General features: G+C 40.9%; 1 pseudogene across 1 annotated transcript; it reads left to right on the top strand.

Annotated features, from left to right (window-relative positions):
• The first annotated feature begins 2068 nt into the window (after positions 1-2068).
• On the top strand, positions 2069-18838 carry LOC308433683 (dehydrodolichyl diphosphate synthase complex subunit Nus1-like; annotated as a pseudogene). The gene is made up of 2 exons: positions 2069-2107; positions 17915-18838. The product of its transcript is annotated as a dehydrodolichyl diphosphate synthase complex subunit Nus1-like (transcript).
• Positions 18839-19339: the final 501 nt, after the last annotated feature.

The following is a 19339-nucleotide window of genomic DNA, read 5'->3' as shown; positions in this document are numbered from 1 at the left end:
CACCAATTTTCTTTGCTTCTACTTGAACCATGTTTTTAGGTTGGTCTCCAAAAACAGTAATGCCCATCCTGGGTACCCCATGATGAATGGCCTCCATCACACCCTTCATCCCCCATGGGTGACAAACAGACGGATGCTAGGAAGAGCTTTGGCAAAAGAGAGAGATGGTCCAAGATTTCAGATACTGGGTAAAACAGTAGAGCCAAGAAATACCAGTAGAAAGTCAAAATGCACTGAAAAGAATGCCACTTCCCTAAACTAGTGTGGCATTCCTAAATGCATTCCAAAGCATAGACCTCACTCCTTATCAAATAATTTTCTTTTGGAAGCACCAGAAAACCATTCCAGAAAGCTACAACTAGTCAAAATGTATAGAACAGCTGACTGTGGGCTGTCTGGCTCTGACTGATCCGCCTACAACACATTTCCTGCACTTAAGGTTCCAGACACATCCCAGATGAGTGCATGAAAAGATCCTAAGAGCCAGGGAGTCAGGAAGTCCTTGTGACTATAACAGAAAAGTTATACTCACGAAATCTCAACAACATAGCCTTCTAACCCGAACAACAACAGCATCAACTGACATCCCAATATACAGGGGATGTCATGGACCTGCCACTGGATAAAGAATGACAGGCAATTAACAGCTGAGACAGGGAGAGAGGGAGAACTAGTTTCCCCCAGGAATGGGCCCCCGATTGGATTTACTCAATAGCAAATGGTCAGCAGAGGAAACATACACAGGCAGACGACACTGGCCAGACTCAGCAGGTTATAGACACACATGTACTTAGACGTATGTGTAGCAGAATGATAAGAGAAGAGAAGGCTCTGTGAATTGGGAAGGAGGCAGGTGAGGGGTGATATGTGGGCAGAGTAGATAAAAGAGGAGGGATGGAAAAAAAATAATGCCATTATATTTTTAATTAAATGACAAATGGAAATTAAAAAGGGAATATTCCAGGATGCAAATGTCATTCCACTCACCACAGATTCAGTCCAGATCGTGGACTGAGAAGCCAGAGACAGCGACAGAGGAGAATGACAAGATGGGCGTGTCCCCTGTCCTTGCACCTACACATTCCCCAGATGTTAATGCTTTCTTCACTTTCCTCACTGACGCTTTCCCTCCCTTTGCACACCTGCTTTCTCACTAACTGTATCCTCTGTGTAATGCTTCCTCTATCCGGAGGGAAGCTTGCAGTGTGGGCACAGTACTGTCGTCTCTGTGTGTACAGGGCCTGACCATTGCTCCATGCTGAGAGCAAGCTAACGTATTATTGAGGATTATAAAGAATTTATCTCAGACTGAGTTTCACATGGAATCTGCTCATGTTCCCTGGGAAGTGAGTCTTTCCCCCGCAGTTTTACTAAAGAGCACCTTTGCCCATAATTCTCCAGCTAATTTTCAGCCATAAACTCCTTCTGAAACTCTGATCCAGCCCTTTAGTGTGACAGTGGCAGGTCAGACACAAGAGCGAATTTGAAACGTAAAAAACTTGCTCTGGCCAAATGACTTAATGTCTCAGTGTTGTATCTGAGGTTATTCAGGTTGACATGCAGGTGATTTCCTGTATCCTCAAACCCTGAGCTCATCAATGAGAAGACTGTGTTTTCCAAACCTTAGTGGACAAGTCTCTTGTTTGCATTCCCAGTCAGGCCATACCTATGCCATAAAGCTGGATGTGATCCTTGCAGTTCATGTGTCTAGGGTCAGATTCAAATGACTATATTCAGCTTAGATACTGTTCAAGAAAGAAGAGTCTTTGGAGACTTGAGACCTTTCCTGAGTTGAAAAGGAAACAGAAATTGCTGCTATATCCAGTCTGAAGCCCAGCCTGATTGCCTAAGAACTCCAGCTAGCTGCTTTCCTGCCTGCTGGAGACTTATTGCTATGATCAGCCTCTTCCTCTGCCAATATCAGTGCCCACAGAGACACTGGGCGGGTCCACAAAACATGTAAATGGGAGTTAAACAGCAGGTCTGGGTAATCCTTACCCAACAGGTCATTCTGGGAAATCTAGTCAACTATTTTCACATTTGGGTACAATCTTACATCTTTAGGACAATGAGGATCCTTGCATGTCCACAGCACCCTCTGAGGGAGGTGAGCAAAATCATTGGTCATCTCCTTAATAATGTCCTTGGTCTGATACCTGGTCACTATGGAGCCCAAAGCCACAAAGACAAACCCTGAGTCTTCAAACTGAGTGACAAAATTCTCAAAGTCCTAGAAGAACCATAGAGGGAAGAAGGCAAAAGTGGTGGTTTGTAAAAGCCAAGGCAATGATGATGAGAAAGCAGGCCAGGTATTGAATAAAGCCATGCTTCAGTTGCCCGTGTTCTATATGATAAAATCCTTTTATAGGCTTGTGCAGCTGTGTCTCATGTGCTGTGTTCAAGTTTATGGTATCTGGATTTATTAGGAGCCTTTTTATGAGGTTTGCCAACATATCTTCACATAAACATATATTTTTTGTTTTTGTTGTTTGACTGACTGACTGACTGACTGATAGATAGATTGATTGATTGATTGATCGATTGATTGGAGCAGGATTTTTCTAATATGTAGCCCTGGCTGACCTCATAATCCACCTGACTTTACCTCAAGTGCTGGAGTAAAATATATGTGCTACCATACCCACCCTAACGTATATTTTGAATAATTAAGGATGACTCAGGGAGGCTGGAGAGATGGCTCATCAGTTAAGAGCACTGACTGCTTTTCTAGAGGTCCTGAGTTCAATTCCCAGCAACCACATGGTGGCTCACAACCATTTGTAAGATCTGATGAGATCTGATACCCTCTTCTGGTATGTCTGAGGACAGCTACAGTGTATCCACATACCAGGCTTCTCAGTTGTAGTGTTAACTATGTCTCACAGTATCAAAGACATTGACCAGGCATAAACAGTCAAGAAGTACATTAAACATGTTCAAATATGATATATATAAAAAGTGGCTGACCCATCAGTATATACCATCTGCCCTCCACACACACATACACACACATGAAATCAAACAAACAAACAAACAAAAAAACAGAAGGCATGGTAATTCAAGGGGGAAATGATATAATTATAATCTCAAAAATTAACAATTTTTTAAAACTATAAATAAAACCTTGGGATCACTGATCAGCTCCGAGATACTCATCTTTGCAAGTGAAGAAGCCATGTGACAAGTACCAAATACTACTGCATCAAGTAAGTGAGCTGGACAGTAATGTTTTAGAAGCAAAGAGTTGCATTTAGTCAGTAAAATTAAGCTGGACATGGGTACCATAATGGATAGTGAATTCAAAAAAGTATTTACAGTAGTCTGAGTAACCAGAAACTATGGCATATGCTAATTTATTATGACATTTCTCAAAAAGAAGTAAATGAACAGGCTACTATACTGCTAACCAGTACATGTAAGAGTTCCGAAGTGCAGGCATGGGAAATGGACCAGAGACTGAGTGGATGGCAAACCAATAACTGTCCCAGCTTGAGACCCATCCCATTGGGAAGTCTCTAACATTACTAAATGTACTCTGTTATGCTTACATACAGGAGCATGTTGTCTTCTGAGAGGCTCCACCCAGCAGCTGACTCCAGTAGATACAGACACCCATAGCCAAACAGTGGGTGGAGCTTGGGGACTCTTGTGGAAGAATAAGAAGAAGGATTTCGGGCTCCGAGGGGAATAGGAACTTCACAGGGAGACCAACAGAGCCACCTAATCTGGACCTTGGAGTTCTCAGAATCCGAACCACAAACCAAAGAATGTACAGAGGCTAGCCTAGTCCTCTCGGCTCATATGTAGCAGATGTGCAGTTTGCCCATCATGTGGGTCCTGAACAACTGGAACGGGAGCTATCCCAGAAGCTGTTGCCTATAACTGGGATAAGTTCTAGCTGGGCTGCCTTGTCTGGCCTCAATGGGAGAGGAAGTACCTAGCCCTGCAGAACTTGAAGTACCAGGGTGGGGGTTGGGGGATACCCGAGGAGCTCCCAGGAGCTCAGGGAGGAGAGGAGACTTATGGGAGGAGTGGCAGGCAGGGGGAACAGTAAGTAGAATATAAAGTAAATAAAGTAACACAGACACACACAATGAAACTTTTTAAAAAGCAAATTGTAAATCCTACTGACAATTGAGAATAAAAGTTATACCTGCTATGCCTACAATGTTTAGAAATGTGAGGGTACCTTCTATTATTTGTATTATGCTTTCATGCCATAGTTTGGTTGCTATTAACTGAATTTATTTGTTTTTCTCTATCAGATAAAATAAATTGTACTGCTAGGGGGAAAAAAAGAGTGCCAAGTACAGAAATGAAATAAATAACTTGAATCACCAAAACAGAGACACCAGTTAATTCATATTCACAGAACCCTTGAATGAAGGAGAAGCAAGGTCTTTGAGAAAAAGACTTCACAACTCAGAGATGTGAAGGGCTATCCATTCTACTCTCTTCCTCCTAAAAGCCTATAAGCTTTATTTACAATGTGGCTATCCACCGAGGGAAAGGAAACAATTATATTCTTTACTGTAAATATTAGGTCTGGACACCATGAATGATCCAAAACTGTAACTGTGGGCTCTCATCCAGAGTAGAAGTTTATGGCTCATGAATAATCGGAAGAATTCTAGTTGCAACCTAGTTCAAACTGATTCCAGCCTGTCCCAAACTGGAATTGAGACAATCAGCGTTTGCATAATATGCACGTTAGATCTCTGAACTAACTGCTATTCATTTTTCCCACCAAAACTCACTTTGAGTCTTTGTCCTCAATGCAGAAGTGTTGAGATTTGGGCCCTTAAAGAAGTGATTGAGCCATATTTTAAAAAATAAAAATAACAAAAACAGAAGAAAGGATTTTAAGAGTTTTCACAACAATCAAATAACAAATTGTCAAGATCCAGGAAGGGGGTATTATTAGATCCATCTGAAGAGATAAAATAAAATTCACTGGATCTTATGCAAATGTTAACCTAAGGAGAACTAGATAATAAAGGCATTAATTTAAAAAAGTAGATATTGATTATTGATTCTGAGAATAACTGTTTTCCCCCAGCTGGTCTTGTCACTGCAGAATGGGTCCAGAGACAGAGTAGCCATGTTCATAAAAATAGAAGCAACTGCAGAATGCTCAATTTGCCAATAACATAGTCAATGATTTGACACTTTTGTTGTTGTTATTTTCTTTCTGTTTTTGACAACAGTTTTTTGTGTATCTTAGCTGCCCTGGAACTCATTTGTGTCCTGGGCAATATTCTACAGGAAATGAAGTATATGTTCATACACATCTAACATGTGATGCTGTTTCTCCCATTGCAAGGATCCTCAGCTTTGGGGATCAAGGACTATAAATGAGAGGAGTGTCACCACTGGCTGCCTTAAGGGTTCCCTGGCAGTATTTTCGCTTTTGTTTTGGATGACTATTTCTCCCTTAGAGGTCTTGTCGTAGAAGAGGAAAATAAGAAAGAGTTGTGAAGAACTCAAAGGCACTATAGCACCTTCCCCATCTTTGTCCTATCTAGCCTCTGAACCAATGGTAAAGAAAAGGTGCTGTTCTGATTAGAATGATAATTCATGTACTCAATACTCCACACTCGATTAAAGCTAAGGATATTCAGTTGTGTCATATCAGGGAGTTGAGAAAGAGACAACCCAACTTAATATCTATGTACATTACATAACCTATAATTAAAGACAAATGGCCCAGACAATGCTTATTCTTCCAGAACAGTTTTAAATGGCCCAACTCTTTAGGAAATAATTTTATGTAAAACAGTTATGTTTCAGGCACTGCAATCCTAGTTAACCCAAAGAAAAGAAAGCATATGTTTATGCAAAAAGCATTATGCAAATAAATCACTGCACAATAAACAATTACTCTTAAACACAACATGAATAATAAACATAACATGAATATTATAATAATGTGAATAAATAATAAGAAAAATGAAAGAGAATACAACCTCTGGTATATTTATAAACATTTTTTAATAAGAAAGCAGACACCTAGTAAAATATTAGCAATCAACCAACAGTGAATATTGTCAAGAAGGAGAGCCATAACCAATGATCACAGAAGCTTAGGTGTGAACAAAATCTGTAATGACAAATATATAGTCATATTTTCATAGTGTTGATGGTATTGTAGCCTATGCCCAACATTATATTTTCATATGTTTAATTGTGTCCAGCTCATGATAAAAGAGTAACACTTGAATGATTTAAAGAAGAAAGCATTAATTTGTGGCCAAGAGAACTTAAATATTAAATATAATTTACATTTCTACTTCAAACAAACAGTAAGATGGACAGGAACTACTTATATAAAAATGTTTTTATGCATTGTACACCAAAAAGTGGAGGGAATTTATTATTTGGTTGAGTAACTTTTATAACAGAGTTTATAAAAGAGGTCAAGTGTTTATCCTGAATGGAGAATACTAAGTTAAAAAATCAAAGGGACAGCTGGAATTAACAAAAGAGAACAGCATGGAGAGAACCAAACAATGCAAAGTCTTGAGGGGAGTGCTTCCAAAATCAGTTCAGAGCATACATGGCTGCTCCTTCTCAGATGATTAATGACCTGCTGAAAAATCTCCAATTCAGTGATATCCAGAGTTCACACATAGTCTAACTCAAATCCACAATTCATATATGTTCCAACTGTTAATTTTTAGTATGCACATAAAATATTTAGAAGTCTTCCAATTGTTTTGAAATAGGGAACATTTTGAACATTTATGTTGCCTCTAAATTATCTCTCTGAGGATTAAAATATTTGCAAAAAAATTATTGCATTTTCTCAACTTCTACAAAACACAGAACTATGATATCAGCTTTACCATGTACAATATAATAAGACTCTGTATATCTTATTACACTGAAGAAAGTGAGATGCATTCATAAAAAAGAGAAAGATCCAGGATTTCAAGCTGTGAGTTGAAGATTTATAGCATCTGGGTCCAATCTGCTACTTACTCAACAAGACAAGCAAAGGCTGATGGAAGGGAAGAAAGTAATCTAGTCAGCAGAAGAGATCTAAAAACATAAATCCTGATGGTTGACAGTGGCCACCAAGAATCACTGGAATGACTGTAGCAGGCCCTTATAAACAAAGAAGACAAGTCATTTAAGACATACTCTAGAGAGCCTGGGGCATAGACCCAGTGAGGTCTCAAGCACAGAGAGTGCTGTGCTGTGCTCTCTGGAAAAGGGTCCTTTCTGGCCCACAGTGAGGGCTGCGTATCTGCCATCAGCAATCAGGATCTGCCTGGAAAGTCTATGCTTGCAGACCAGCCACATAGGCTATTTTCCACCTGGACCAGCAGAGAGCCTGGAGCATAAGCCCAGTGAGGTTGGTACAGGAGTTCTCTGAGTACAGAGTGCTGTGCTCTCTGAAAAAGGGTCCTTTCAGGCCCACAGTGAGGGCCAGGCCTCTGTCATCTGGTCCGGGAAAGGCTTTGCTCTAAGATCAGCTCCACAGGTGCTTTTACACCTGAACCAGAGGTGAGCCTGACACAAAGGTACAGGGAGGTCACACCTGAAGTTCTCAGAGGGCAGAGAGTGCTGTGCCCTCTGGAAAAGGGTCATTTTTTAGCCTAGAGAAAGATCCAGGACACGATAGTGGGACATAGGACCTGTGGGCAGAGGGCAGGGCTCCCAAAACAGCCTATCAAGAGCTCCCATACCTGAGCCCACAAAGACAGAACTGAGTCACTGCCATCAGAACTCACTGCTTGACCACAAAGAGCTGAACATTCAGAAGCAATTTTCTTCCTGAGCCCACGGGCCCTCAGATCCATAGGAGAGACATGTGCCAGTCAGTGACAACAAGATCAGATATAATCACAGATAACAAGATGGCAAGAGGAAAGCAAAAAAACTTAAATAATGGAAACCAAGACAACCTGGTATCATCAGAACCCAGCTCTCCCTGCACAGTAAGTAGTGGATTTCCAAACACTTCGGAAAAAGAAGACTTAGACTTCAAATCATACTTCATGATAATGATGGACATCTTTGAGAAACGTATGAATAACTCCCTTAAACAATTACAGGAGAACCAGGAGAAATCACTCTAAGAACTACAGGAAACCAAACAGATGAAGTAATTGAAAAAAGAAATAGAAACAATAAAGAAAACACAAAAGAGACAACCCTGGAGATAGAAACCTAAAAAAGAAATCAGAAGTCATTGATACAAGCATCACCAACAGACTACAAGAGATGAAAGAGAGGATCTTAGGGGCCGAAGACAACATAGTAAACATAGACAAAATAGTTAGAGAAGATGCAAAAACTAAAAAGCTCCTAACCCAAAATGTCCAGGAGATCCAGGACACAATGAGAAGATCAAATCTAAGGATAATAGGCATAGAAGAGGGCAAAGAATATTAACTAAAAGGCATAGAAAATATCCTCAACAAAATCATAGAAGAAAACTTCCCTACCCTTAAGAATGAGATGACCATGAGCATAAAACAAGCCTACAGAACTCCAAATAGATTGAACCAGAAAAGATATTCCTCCCAACAAATGTTCAAAACAAAGAAATAATACTAAAAGCAGTAAGAGAAAAAGGACATTTAAAACATAAAGGCACACCAATCAGAATTACACCCGACTTCTCAACAGAGACTATGAAAGCTAATATATCCTGGACAGACATCATACAAACTCTAAAAGAACACAAATGCCAGCTCAGGTTACTATATACAGCAAAACTCTCAACTACAATAGATGGACAGACCAAGATATTCTAGGACAAAACTAAATTTACACAATATCTGACCACAAACCCAGCCCTACAAAGGATAATAAATGACAAACCTAACACAAGGAGGGAAACTATACCTAGGAAAAGCAAGAAAATAACTCAGCAAGAAAACCAAAAGAAGAAAGACAGACAAACATAATTCTACCTCTAACAACAAAAATAACAGAAAAAAAAAAACAATCACTATTTCCTAATATCTATCAACATAAATGGACTCAGTTCCCCAATAAAGAGACATGGGCTATCAGACTGGATACATTAACAGAATCCATCACTTTGCTGCATACAGGAAACTCATCTCAGAGACAAAAACAGACACAACCTCAGAGTAAAAGACTAGGAAAAAACCTTCCAAGCAAATGGCACTAAGAATTAGGCTGGAGTAGCTATCCTAATATCAAATAAAATAGATTTTCAACCAAAACTTATCAAAAAAATAAGGAAGGACATTTTTTTATTCACTACAGGAAAAATCTACTGAGATGAATTCTCAATCCTAAACATCTATGCTCCAAATACAAGAGCACCCACATTCATAAAAGAAACCCTACTAAAGCTTAAAACATATATTGTACCACACACAATAATAGTGGGAGACTCCAACACCTCACTCTCATATATGGACAGATCACAGAAGAAGAAACTGAACAAGGACACAGTAAAACTAGCAGAGGTTATGAACCAATTGGAATTAGCAGACATCTACAAAACATTTCATCCTAAAACAAAAGAATACACCTTTTTCTCAGCACCGCACAGTACCTTCTCCAAAATGACCATATAGTTGGTCACAAAACAAACCTCAACAGATATAAGAAGATTGAAATATTCCCATGCTTTCTATCAGATTACCATCGACTAAGGCTGGTCTTTCAAAACAACAAAGACAACAAAAAGCCCACATACACATGGAAACTGAGCAATACTCTAATCAAAGATAACATGGTCAAAGAAGAAGTAAAAAAGAAATTAAGGATTTTTTAGAATTTAATGAAAATGAAAGCACAACATACCCAAACCTATGGGATGCAATGAAAGCAGTACTAAGAGGAAAGCTCATACCTCTGATCGCTTCCAAAACGAAACTGGAGAGAGCATACACTAGCAGCTTGACAGCACAGCTGAAAGCTCTAGAACAAAAAGAAGCAGATTCACCCAAGAGAAGTAGACAGCAAATAATCAGACTCAGAGCAGAAATCAACCAAGTAGAAAAAAAAAAAAAAAAAAAAAAAAAAGAACCATACAATGAATCAACAAAACCAGGAGAAGGTTCTTTGACAACCCAATTCAAAGTGGATTATACATGCATTATAAGTACTTGGCTATTAAGAAAATCTGCAATTGAACTTACAGAATTATAATGACTCGGTGTACTTTTTACATAAATGTCTGTCTTCAGATATGTATTCAAAGTAACACACTGAGTGTGAGGAACTAAAACCACAGATTCATCCAACACTGCTACTAGCATTTAACTTACCAGGGTTTTTGTGTCTTTATCTAACTGCAGAATTTGGCTATCTTTACTTTAGATTTGACTCTGGAGGCAGTGAATTTAAAAAATGTTAACATCTGCCCAAGTCATTGTTAAATAGAAGGAGATACTAAAACAATCATGAGGTCATTTTAGTATTTCCTCTTAGTGTATAATTAAAATGCATTTAGGATAACTAACACTACAAAACTCTGAAACAAACATATAGAAATTTAATTATATAGATGCTTCCTAAAATACATAATATTCACTTAGTAGAAGAGTTTAAATATAATTAGTCCATTGCACGTGACAATGCATTTCTCAGACAACATAGATTATCAAGTAAAAAGTCCAGTGCTTTTTATGGATATGGGTTATCTCTTTTTGAGTTGTTGGTTAGTGGGCTCTCGTTAGACATCCCCAAACAATACAAACTATTGCTTTTGCTCTTGGTAATTCTCCAGAACTTTGTGGTAAGACCCCATTGCTAAAGACATCACATACTGAATTCATAACACCTGAAGAAATCAAACTGGTACTAACCTGGAAGTTTCAGCCCCACTAGGTAACTTTCATAGTGATAAATATTCAATGTATGATACCAGAAAAAAAATTATTCAAAAATCCTACGAAGATGTAACTGCTTCAAGCTGCAATATTGGCCCAGCAAGGTGCAATTAGTGCAGTTATGTTACAGATCTTGTTGGAGTACACAACCACTTTCTGACTAGGTATGAACCCTGCTCCACTAAATGAAACTTGATGACCATAGATCAGTAGATTTCTCAACCATCATAGGGGGAGGTATAAATTCCCTAATTGGTTCTTGATTGTGTCAATAAGTAAGTCAGAAGTCAATCACCTTTTTGGCAAAGTGGAAAAGGTGGGACTTGAGGGTCCCAGTAGTAAGGGAGGGGGACAAGAGGGAGGAGAAAGAGCAAGCAGTGGAGCGGTCTCTGGGCACCAATAGTTTGTAGCCTCCAGTGGTAGTGCCTAAGAAGGATGGCACAAGATATTCTTAGCCCAGCCATTGAGTTATCTGGTGTTTTCCATTTGCACCAGGGCAGACACTGGTGGCTTGGCAGAGCTAAATCAAAGCTCTCAGCGTTCACTGGAAAAGTGTCTGCTAAGATTGGCAGACCTAAATGAGCCTGATGAGCAGAGCTCTCAAGAAAGAATGTTCTTAAAATTACACGAAACAGTAGATAGCAAGTATACAGGACTTAACTACATGCAAATATAAACGGACTGTGGAATGCTCAGCTATAAATGTATCATTTGAGTCACGTGCACATGCACATAAAAACACAGGTGCAGACAGGGTCATCAAAGAAAAGACTACAAAAGATTGTTAAAACCATAAGAAGGGGACTTGTGCAGTAATTTCTCCACATAACAGGGCTGTTGCTGCAAGCAAAACTCATAGTGGATTTGACTGCCTAGCCAAGAACTTCAGATCAAGTCAGGCCAAATCCCATTGTGGACAAAACAGGGGCTCCTGAAGCTCCACCCAAAGTTGAAAAGCTATTGTCAATTGATGCTTGTGCGGGGAGAGAAACATTTCTTTGAGGATGTGGTTTCTGAAGGTCTACAAATACTCTATATATGGTCCTCCACCTGTGTAAATAGAGACAATGCCAATTGGACTTTGTGGTTAAAAGGAGGAAGAGAAGGAAGAGAAGGAGGAAACAACTCATGAAGTTGGTTGGTAAATTTGGGGGAATAAGAGAGGAGTTGAAGGGGAGAAAATTGCGAAAGGATCTTCTCAAAACGCACTATATATATATATGTATAAAATTCTCAAGCAACAAATTCTTTTTAACAAAGAATCAGACCATTTTATGATATCATGAAGTAGAAAAGAATGTAGTAAAATTTTAAGTACATTATCTAAAACAATGTTGATGACCTGGTAACCATGGTCTTGGAGAATTTCAGAGGCACGGTTCATCAGTAGGTAATGACTTCCAACTAGGAATAGGAAATAACTCCATTTTGAAATTACAGTAGATTTCTGATGACAAGGCTAAAAGGCACCGGAAACTTGGTCAATGATATGGAGAGGCAAGAGAGCTGCATACTGCACAACACAGAGAGAAAAGCCCTTTTATCCCTATATCTTAATTTAGTTAAGTTGAAACACATGGACCCAGATCCACATCACATGGTGATCTTCAACCAAAAATTTCTCTTACAGCTAAAGATCTCCATGCCAGTGAAATGACATGCTCTATACTTAGGTCATAGAAGCAGGTCATTCAGCAAGTCCTAGTGGCACGTACTCACTCAGAAGGAGAGGTAAAATTGTCATTAGAGGTGGATCAAGCAGGGAACTGAGTAGAAGAGGAGAAAAAAGGGGAAGTTGAGGGAAAAGATCAGATGTAGGGAAAGCCAAAGGTTGGGAGAGTAAAGAGAAATGGTGGATGCATCACTAGGACCCACCAGAGACCTGGAATGGAGGAGACTCCAGGGAATCTATGAGGGTGACTCTAGCTGAGAGGCCTAGCAATGGGGGTTGTGGAGACTGAAGTGACCCAACTACTCTAGCCAGACAGAACTGGAGGGATAAGCTCACCATCCCACTCACAAAACCTTAGACCCAAAATTTGTCTTGCTTACAAGAAGTGCAGGGGAAAAGATGGAGCAGAGACTGAGGGATTAACCAACCAATGATTGGCTTAACTTGAATTCCTTCCCATGAGCAAAAACTGATCCTTGACACTATTATTGATACTCTGTATTACTTGCAGACAGGAGCCTAGTCCTCTGAGAGGCTCCGCCCAACAGCTGAGGGAAACAGATGCAGAGACTCACACTCAAACATTAGCTCAGGAAGTCTTGTGGAAAAGCTGGGAGAAGGATTGAGGAAACTGGAGAAGATAAGGACTCCACAAGAAGACTAGCAGAGTCAACTAATCTGGACTCATGGGGGCTTTCAAAGACTAAACCAACAACCAAAGATCATATAAGGTCTGGACCTAACCCCTCAACACACACATATAACAGATGTGCAGCTTTATCTTCATGTAGGTCCCCAAGCAACTGGAACGGAGGCTTACTCTATTGTCCACCTGTGGATCCTATTCCCCTAATTGTGCTGTCTTGTCTGGCCTCAATGGGAGAGGATGTACCTAGTCCTGCAGTGACTTGAGGTAGGTTGGTACCCATGGAGCGGACTGAGAGGGGAGGGAGGCTGTGATGGGGATGCAAAGTGAATAAATTAATTAATTAATAGAAAAAAGAAGTTATTCATTCAACAATTAGTACAAGTAGCGTTTCAAATTGGGTCTTAAAATAACTTATGCTCAAAGATAAGACTGCAGTGGTGGAAAATATATGAATCTTATATATGGATATACAATGTGGATATGAGGTTGGCAGGTACTAAGTGGAAAACTTCTTTGATCCATTTATGTTAATTTATACTACTGTTAGATTTAGAAATTTGGGAGTTTAAAAGAGACAGCAATGGAAACAAAATAACAAGCTGCCATTTAGAATCCAAGTTCTTGAGACTCAAATGCATTTGGCAAAAAGTTTCTGTTCTTATGTAAATTTTGTACCCTATTAAATTAACCCACTAAGAAAAAGCGTCAGGGGAAAAGACCTTTTAAAGTAGTTCTGAAGGACTCTAGGTGTACAATGGGCTGTAATAATATTTGTTTTGGAAAATGATAGGAGCCTAAGGAAAAAAACCAGAACAGTACAAGTGTGATCACATCAGTGGGTGTCTTAACCAAACAAAACCAGATTAGGAAAGAAGATGCAGCAATTGTCAAATCTGGGAAGGTCAGAATTGTGTAAGAGGTGAAATCACCATGATAATTAAAATTTGGTGGTTGTGGAGTCAGAAGAGTAAGAGGGATTGTGTTCCTCTAAAGCTATGGTATTTTTGCATCTGTACTTGTGTGGTCAAGAGATCAACAACCGCTCTACTGTCCCTGCTCACATTAACTCAAAAAGCCTGGCAACCGAGAAGGAATCTCAAAGAAGGCAGTCATGCTAGTGACTTTTGAGTCATGCTAGTGGGTACTTTTGAGCAACAGTGCATCATCCTGAACAAAGGTACACATGGGTATACAGATAGGGGGCTTAAAATCTTATGAAATAGAGGGAAGAAAAAGAATTGTTGATTTAGAATGTATTAAGGAATTTCTATGGTCTAGGAAAGTGGTCACGGTATTTCTTTTCTAAGGCTCATGACCCCCTCTATCCTCAAGAAGTGGGTGAGGTTTCCAGTACCTGGCGTTATTTCTTCCCTACTTAGTGGGCCCTAGGCCCAATTAGACAACTGTTGTGTGCCACCAACAGTGAGTGCCACTTTTTGCAACTCCATGTGCCTCTTGCCATTTTGGTAATTTTAAATATAGCCAAACACACTTCATCAAAGAAGCTTCCCTTTACAACAAATGGAGACTAGCAGGACGTCTGCTGTGAAACTGTCTTTCCTAGAATAGCCTGAAAGTAGACTGTAACCATAGGAATAGTAATGAAAATGTTAACGTAAAGAAGGAAATTTCAGAGAGTTCTGACAAGATCAGAAACTATAGGCAACTATTGACCTACCTACCTACCTACCTGTCTGTCTGTCTATCTATCTATCTATCTATCTATCTATCTATCTATCTATGTGTATATATATATATATCATCTCCTACTGGGTCAATTATTCTTGTTGCTTTTGTGTATATAGTTTCAGGGCTGACAACTCAGCATTGGATAACCAATAAGAAGGTTTATCCCTGGCAGAAACTAATTCTTCTCCCAGACACCATAAAGTTCACTAATATATTAGTTATATGGTATTACCTGTAATGAACTGTAACCAGTTATAAATTAGGTATTGAGAATCCTTTGTAGTTTTCTTTGGAGCCTTGAGGCCATACAATGGCTATCTAAAACTGTCTGAAAGATTTGGCATCCTATTATTTTGCTGTTATAACCCTTGGGTTTTGTAGACATGTTGATCGATTAAAAGAACATTTACTTAAGACTACATAAAATTTAATGCAGCCTATGCCTTGTTAGATCTGGCATGCTTCTCTTACCCTGCCTTGTCCCTTACCAGAAGTTGAAGTATATACAGTACAGCAGCCTAAGTTTCGAATCAAACCCCAAGACCAGGACAGTTATGAGTGTGGGTAAGACCTGATGTAAGAGTATCTCAGCATTAATAATGTCAAGAGTTGGTTCTTGCCCGTGGAATTGATCTTAAGTTGGGCCACTCATTTGTTGGCCATTCCCTTAGTCTCTGCTTTATCTTTGTCCATGCTCTTGTACGCAGGGCTAAGGTTTTGTGGGTGGGTTGGTGTGTTTATCCCTCTACTGGGAGTCCTGCCTGGCTATAGGAGGTGGCCATTTTAGGGTCCATATCCCCGCTGCTAGAGGTCACCCTCAGTTAGAGTCACCCTAATAGACTCCATGAAGCCTCTCCCTTCCCAAGTCATCTCAGGGATACCCCCTACCCCTGCTGATTTCTGTGAACTCTTCCAGACCTCTCTCCCCAGCTCCTCCTACAGCTGATCCTCTCCTTCCACTGTCCATCCCCCCTTCTACCCGGTTCCCTCCATCCATCCAACTCTGATGACAATGTTTCTACCTCCTGAATGAGGCTCAAGCATGACTCAGTGGGCCCTCCTAGTTAATTAGCGTCTTTGGGTCTGTGGATTGGAGCCTGAGTATCCTGTAATTTATGGCTAATATCTACTTAAAAGTGAGTACAGACTTTATACGTCCTTTTGGGTCTGGGTTACTTCACTCAAGAATATGTTTGTAGTTCCACCCATTTGCCTGCCAATTTCATAATGACATTACTAATGGTACTCTGTTATGCTTGCAAACAGGAGCCTAGCATAGTTGTCCTCTGAGAGGCTCCACCCAGCCACTGACCAAAACAGATGCATGGAGCTACAGACAGACATTAGACAGAACTCAAGAAGTCTTGTGGAAGAACTGGAGAAGGGACTGAGGAACCTGGTGGGGATAGGAATTCCACAAGAAGACCAACAGAGTCAACTAATCTTGACCTTTGGGGGTTCCTAGAGACTGAACCACCACTGGAACAACATACACAAGCTGAATCTAGCTCCCCTGAACAACTGAACCAGGGACCTTACTCTGATTCTCTTGTCTGAATATGAATCCTGTTCCCCGAAGTGTTCTATCTTCTCTGGCCTCAGTGGGAGTGGATATACCTACTCCTGCAGCTACTTGAGATGTCAGGAGATGTTGATACCCAGGGGGACCTCACCCTTCTCAGAGATGGAAGGGAGGGAGGGACAGATGGAGGGGCCATGTGAAGGTGGTTGGAAGGAGAACAGGGGCTGCAATCCTGATGTAAAGTGAATAAATATATTAATGATGGAAAAAGAGTATCTCAGCAAATCCTAGTTATATAAGGTTAACTGTGAATTAGCCCAGAAACCTTAATGCCAGAGTGTTCACATACAACAAGAAAAAATATCATTTTAAACCATGACTATGAGCAACAAAATAGCAGATGAGTTCACCGGATACCAGAAAATCAATAAAAGCCTTCATTTATATTAAATGAATACCATGAGGATCAATGATGTCTTTCCCTTTCACTCATGAGCTAAAGTCCTGGTATCCGCATCCTGTCTTGCTTCTCTAGAATATATTGTTTGTCTTGGCTCCACTGTATATATGCCATAGATACCACCACATGATAGTCACACTGATTGATAGTCACATCAGGGCTCCACAGTGTCTACCTACAACTCTCTTCTGCAGCTCTTGTCTAAACCCACCTGGGAAATCATACCTACGACCATTTACACACCACTTTTAAGAGATCTGTAGGCACAGGAGCCCCAAGCATGCCAATATCTGAAGAATCAGGCCTACCTAGCATTTAGTCATAATCAACATGTCTATATTTACAGTTGAGTAAAGTCAAACCCAAAGGTTATGACAGCAAAGGGGTTAGAACAATAGGCAGGCAGGGATGCCAAACCTTTCAGACTGTTTTAGACATCCATTGTATAGCCTCAAGGTTCCAGAGAAAACTCACAGTCTTATAAATCAAATAAACCTCCAAGTTTCTACAATGGATCCTCAATACATAATTTATAACTTGTTATAACCAGTTCATTATAGGTGTTGCCTGCAGCCAAGTTACTGGAATACAAATAATATATTAGTGAGCTTGGTGGAGTCTGAGGTTGGTGAGTTTTCGTTTAATCAAGAGGCAATGAAATCTGGAGAGTTTTATTAGCTTTTATTCTGGGTTAACACCAGCCAGAGTAACTCCCTGTGAAGAGATTTGGTTATGTTTCTACAGCTTAGCAGACATGTATGTTGTTTCTGCTGTCACTGCAAAACACTTCATTATGCAGGCTGTTTTTGTCCTTAGAATCCCCTCCTTGTGTGTTCTGTAATCAGTTAGGATTTGGGCAGTGTCTGAGAACAGAACAGCAGGAAGAACATTCACAAAAGGAAGTCATGGCTCAGCTATTTTGATTCCTACAGAAACTATGGAGCCCACTGTAGACCGTGCACCACAGAACCTATGTTCTCCTTGGTGACAAGCGACACTTCTGATCTTGGACAGAGATTAACAATTGAAATCCAGACAGGGCTGCCGCGGGCGGAGGAAGATGGCGGCGGGGGCTAAGTGAGGTGCTGGCAGTGGCCAGGGGCTCGGGCGCGGGGGCTGGGGGGACGCGGAGCGATGGGCCGCTGGGGCGGATAAGACCCCGTGGCGCCGGAGTGTGGGCGGGAGGGAGGAGACGGTGCCTGAGCGCCACAGGAGTGTGACCGGGCTGTGGGAGCTGGGGTGGCGGGTGCTGCACGCGCTCCTCCGTCTGCACCGCACGCTCACCTCCAGGCTCCGCCCTCGCTTCGGCACCTGGAACTGGATCTGGCTGCAAGAAGCGGCGTCATCACCGGCACCCGCACCGGGGACCCGGACCGGCCGCCACCCACCCCCGGCTGCGCTAGCGCTCGGACAGCCGGTCCCTGAAGAAACTGCCGGTGCACAGAGGCCTGCTAATCACCGGAAGTACTGGAGCCCAGCTTCTCAGACATCACCAGCCTCGTGGTGTGCTGTATGACCATGGGGCTCTCCTACATCAGCGTCTACGACCACCAAGGTATATTCAAGAGAAATAATTCCAGATTGCTGGATGAAGTTTTAAAACAACAGCAGAAACTTTTGGGCCAAGATTGTTCCAAATATTCACCAGAGTTTGCAAATAGTAAGGACAAAGACCATCAGGTTTTAGATTGCTCTTCGGAAGTGAAGGTGCTGTCCCCAGAAGATGGAAAAGCAGATATTGTGAGAACTGCCCAGGACTTTTGCCAGTTAGTAGTAGCTCAGCAGCAGGAGGCCCGCAGATCTGGATGTAGATCTGCTGGACAGCTTACTTAGTTCACATGGTTTCCCTGACCCTGACTTGGTGTTGAAGTTTGGTCCTGTGGACAGCACGTTAGGCTTTCCTTCCTGGCAAATCAGATTGACTGAGATCATCTCTTTGCCTTCTCACCTAAACATCAGCTATGAGGACCTTTTCTCTGCCCTTCGGCAGTATGCAACAAGTGAACAGCAACTGGGAAAGTAATGGTCCCTGGTTGCACAATTTGACTTCAGGCTTTTGGAGAAAAGGACTCAAGTGACCCTGATGTTTACAAAGTACCTATAAAACCCTGTACACACCTAGTTCATATTCCTCATAATTTATCAACAAACACAAAAAAGTGTCTTACTTGAGCACATGAGTGTGTGTGTGTGTGTGTGTGTGTGTGTGTGTGTGTGTAAATAAATTTATAAATAGGGGCACATTAGAGAACGGAGTGCATAGACTGGAGTTGAAGCAAGTAGCTACCGTGTGGGCTTCAGTTTCTGCTGCTTCCCTGTTTGTCTGGGGAGTGGGGGGTGGGTAGGACTGCTTTATTGTCTATGGTCGGGGGAGAAGTTTTGTTCTGTCTTTTTTAGTGACTAAACTTTAATTTTTAAGACTAATATATTGACTTACTAAGGGGAAGTATTCTCATTTTGAGTGACATTCAAAGGCTCCGAATATTCACGTGTTGAGCGTTTGCTTACCTGCTGAGCAAAAGGA

This window comes from Micromys minutus (genome assembly GCF_963924665.1).
Source record: "Micromys minutus genome assembly, chromosome: 20".
Classification (NCBI taxonomy): domain Eukaryota; kingdom Metazoa; phylum Chordata; class Mammalia; order Rodentia; family Muridae; genus Micromys; species Micromys minutus.
The sequence above is the reverse complement of the archived record's forward strand: the minus strand, read 5'-3'. Positions and strand labels throughout refer to the sequence as shown.